Source organism: Octopus bimaculoides, chromosome 4, assembly GCF_046866305.1.
Source record: "Octopus bimaculoides isolate indiv1 chromosome 4, ASM4686630v1, whole genome shotgun sequence".
In the NCBI taxonomy this organism is placed as follows: domain Eukaryota; kingdom Metazoa; phylum Mollusca; class Cephalopoda; order Octopoda; family Octopodidae; genus Octopus; species Octopus bimaculoides.
The window spans coordinates 9,639,534-9,644,533 of NC_142931.1; positions in this window are offsets into that span (position 1 = coordinate 9,639,534).

Here is a 5,000-nt window from a genome sequence, read left to right on the forward strand (position 1 = left end):
TAAACAGAAGCTAGGTAGATAAATAAATAGTCGAGAAGAGATAGAAAATATATAACAAAAGATACTTTTTGTCGTTTTTTTTAAATATTTTTCTTGGTTTTTTCATTTTAAGAAAGGAAATAGTCGAAAAAGCCAATTGTGTAAGATATATTTAAATAAAAGATATTGAAAATATTAAAGTGAAATTTGATAGACGGAAATTGTTCGGAAGCTCGTAATGTAAATACGTGTCTGAATGTGTGCATGAATATAAGTGTTGTGTGTGCATGTGGGTGCGTAAATGTATGCATGTGTGTATGTATATACGTATGTACGAGTATATATATGGAGATAAATGTGTATATATATGCACGTCTCTCTCTCTCTCTCTCTCTATATATATATATATATATATATATATATATATATATATATATATATATATATACTTAAAGTTTCTAACGCGCAGAACACCTCCACCGCATCAGATGTACTGAGAAGAATGGAGAAGATTTAGTAGAAATTCAAAAATTCAAGATGGCTTCTTAATATGAGTATTTAAGTTTGTATTGATTAGCTAAGAATCTAGTGGGATCAGTTCTTTTAATGCCGAGCAGCTCAGATGCTGGAATCCTGACAAGTGATTTGAAGGTGAATCCACTTCTTATTAGATATACAAACATACAAGCAATTTCGCTCTGATTCAGAAAAAAACCCGATGGTTTCCGAAATGTTTAATTAATAAGTTTTATCAATATATGTTTTTATATGTATGTGTGTGTGTATGTGAGTATGTATATATGTATATATATATATATATATATATATATATATATATATATATATATATATATATATATATATATATATATATATATATGTATGTATGTATGTATGTATGTATACTTGAATACTTATACACATGTGCTTATATTCTTAAACCCACATACAGATACACACATATATACATATTAAAACATATATTAATAAAATCTATTAATTAAATATTTTGAAAATAATCGTATACGTAAAAATATAATTCTGTGTAAATATGTATATGTATATATATATATATATATATAATTGTGTATATCCGTATAAATGTTTACCTCTGCACAGACGCATGCAAGATGAACGCCCGCGCACACACTCATTTAAAAAAAAAAACTAATTCAAAAGTATTAACTAAAACTATTATTTAAAAGTATTATTTTAGAGCATTGCTTAAGCAGTCATGTAATTTCATTACTTAGACTGTCTCGAGTTTCTGCTTCTTATAATAATACTACAACAAGAACCAGAAATGAAATCAAAAGCGAGGGCTTGAAGCAGCCATTTTCGCACGGATCGTTAACAAAAGTTTTTAAACGAAGGAACATAAAGATAAGAGTTTTCTTCAAACTTTCATTTTATATTCTAAAGAATATTCATGCAGTGGATATTGAAAAGGAAACCAAGCTCCGTTTACCAGTTGGTGATCGAAAACGACCAAATCTGAATACTGAAAATCTAAGCCTTTCAGTTATAATGAATGAAAATATACTCTAAATTTGTATTGAGTCCTATAAGTTATCGCTCCTGATGAATCATCTGAGATTTATACACACACACACACACACACACACACACACACACACACAAAATACTTCACCCCCCAACCCCCAGTGAAATCAGAACAGCGGATATGGAAGTATTTTTATTGAAATGTTTGCAATATCTATCACGTTTGTGAGTTTGTTTTCAGTAATAAAGCGACATAAAAGCTAAATCTTTATTTTTTTTTTCTATTTCAACCAGCAGGATTTTATATCGAAGCTAAACGGACTTTTCACATTATTATTATTATTATTATGTATCAATATTGACCCATATCTACCTGTAACAAAATAACTTGGCATCAAGCCAATACTAATCGACTTTTATATCGATTAGTAACCGTTTTATTTCTCTCGTTCTTCCTGCTAAACAAGCTATCATTAAAACCTCGAACGGCGTCTACAGTCTTGAAATTTTCAGGTAATATTTTCCTAAAATCAAAATGTCATCTATGATAGATTGATAGAGCGTCTATTAAAAAAAAAAGGGAAAAGAATCAAATTAGTTGCAGTTTCGAGACAATTTCCATTTTAATTACCAAGTATTTTCCTGAACATATAAGATTCTTGGTGATTAATTACGATAGTCATTGCGCTGAGGCTACAAATATTTAATGACTACGGAGATGTGTAGACAGTGACTATATCAATGTAGATTTCTCTGGCAAGTCGTTCCTTTCATCTTGACATCAAAACGTTACTTTATCTCTCCAATAAAGGGCGATTTATAGTCATGTTTTGTGAAGATACCATACTAAAATGTCCGTTTAATTCTACAAGGTTTGACCTTTCCGCTTTGAAAGCTCTACATTTTAGATCGTCTGTCGTGTGATTTTAAATCTGAAATGAAGCTAAGTATTATAATGCTCACTTAATTTCCCAGATATATGTTTATTTATTTATTTATATACTTAATTATTTGTTTATTTTGTGATGTGAAAATTTCAAATGAAAACCTTTTATCGTTTATCTTTTATTTTTTCTTTATTTAACTTGTTTCAGGCTGGAATACGAAAGTCTACGTTGAATTCTAAACAAGCCAGTAGCAGTCGCACATATATTTGTGTACACACACATTGTGATAAACAGACAGACAGACATACAGACAGACAGACAGACAGACAGACAGACAGACAGATAGATAGATAGATAGATAGATAGATAGATAGATAGATAGATAGATAGATAGATATGGATGATATATGGTAATCCTCTATACGTATTGCTCCATAGCACGTGTGCTTGAAAAGCTGCAAATATGGAAAGCGCTTAACACAATAGGAAAACTTCAACCAAAATGAATCGTGTCATTCTGTTGTTTTTGTTTTGTTTCGCTTTGTTTATATCGAGGCTTTGTATTTGATTAGATTTTTTTTTAGAAAAGAGTCACAGAGAGAGATACGATGTGTGTGTGTGTGTGTGTGTGTGTGTGTGTGTGTGTGTGTGTGTGTGTGTGTGTGTGTGTGTGTGTGTGTGTGTGTGTGTGTGTGTGTGTGTGTGTGTCGTAGGAATGTTGGAATTTGTCTCTTTGTTTTCTTTGAGTTCGGTTCAATCGTCCAATATACTGATTATTAAATCGAAACCAAATAATGACATACATACTGACAACATTAATTGACTGATATTTATTTCTCCGTCTGTGCTAACAAACATGATGGAGTGTATTTACACATTAATACTTTGGCAAGGTACGACAAAAATAAATACGTAGACTTCACACATAAACTTTAAAAGAACGATGAAAGAAGTCTGGAAGTCTGAAGTAGTTTTCGGTATTTAACGATGGAAATATTAGTTATCAATCAATATTCTATTTTCTTTTATCGATCATCTGAACATACTTTACCTTGTTGATATTTTAAAATTAAATGTGGGTTTTTTTTTTCTTTACTTACAAAAATGCCACTTGACACTCAGCGAATGTTTGTTGTCAAAAGTAGATGAAAGAGACTTCGCTTACTCAGGAAGAGAAAGAAATATGCTGTCTGTGTCAAGCTAATAAGGCAATGTCTTTTCTCTTCTGTAAATGGAGATAAACCTATTTCAAACACAGAACTAAATATGCGGTAACAAGCAATCCTGATATCTGGGGGAGGATGATTGATCGATTACATCGACTTTAGTACTCAACTGGTACTAAATTGATCGACTCCGAAAGGATGAAAGGCAAAGTCGATCTCGGCGAAATTAGAACTCAGAACGTAGCAGCAGACGAAATACCGCCGAGCATTTCGCCCAGCGTGCTTATGATGCCGCCAGCTCGCTGCCTTATGTGGTAAGAAAAATGATATTTCAATACGTGTTGTATCCTGGTGGCCGTTTAGTGTAAGGGAGATAATAATTTCTAGATAAATCATTTCTAAATTAGAAGTTTCTGTTCTAAATCTAAGAACAAAAAGACGCATAAAATAAGCACATTTCTTTATTCCTTTTTGCTTCCTCATTACAAAGATCTTAACATTTTTAGTTATAGGTAATCCTGTGCAATACAATTTCATTCTTATTTTATTCGATATTTTTTCGGTAAGTACGAAAGGCATGTTTCACAATTATTATAAGCCTAAATTTGACAGTAGTCCCCGAAGCTGCAATGTAAGAAGTAACAATATACAAATACATGAGGTAAAAGACAATCATTGTCATTGAATTGTTTAAGAATTAAATAATTCTAATTTACTATTAGCTTTGATATTCAATTCCACTAAGCAGTCGATACGCTCCAAACCAGACTCCAAAACTATCGGCAATATCAACGATCAGCCATATTAATTTGAAGGTTACGTAATCACTGACACAACACAAGCATTCTTCTAAGACACAATACCAGGAATTTATACAAAGTTAGAATTTGGTTGAAATTTTCATGTCTCCCTCAAGCTTGATGGCCGTTCATGTCTCTTCGGCGAATGACGGTTCAGCAATGCACAGCTGCAGAGTGAAAGGTAATGGAAAACAACCATCATCTTTAACCGTTTGCATGGTCAAAGTTGAAGACCCAGTAGCATCTTCTACCTGTACCCGTCGCTTCTTTCCCTATTGCCATTGGATTTATTAACAAAGTGTGATAGTCCTGGAGTCTTGGTTTGTTGAATAACCTACACAATGAATATCATTATAAGGTGCTTAGTTTGTGCCGAGCCATTGGTGTGTGCTTGGTTTGTGCCGAGCTATTCCCACTCTGTTGTTCAACAGCCCAGTGGATATCAGGATGCAGGTTTTGTATGGCGTTACCTTCTTTTAGGCGAAGTGCCACATCTCACTTAGATTCGTTGGGTAGAGTGTCTTCCTCAGGGGTACTAGTTTCGCAAATGAAAACGAACTTGCCTCTTCAAAGAATCGCAATACGCTCGCGGACTTGGCTTGGCAAGATCTTACTAAATTACAATACTACCCTAACTAAAACTACGATACAAGCACTCTTAGTTA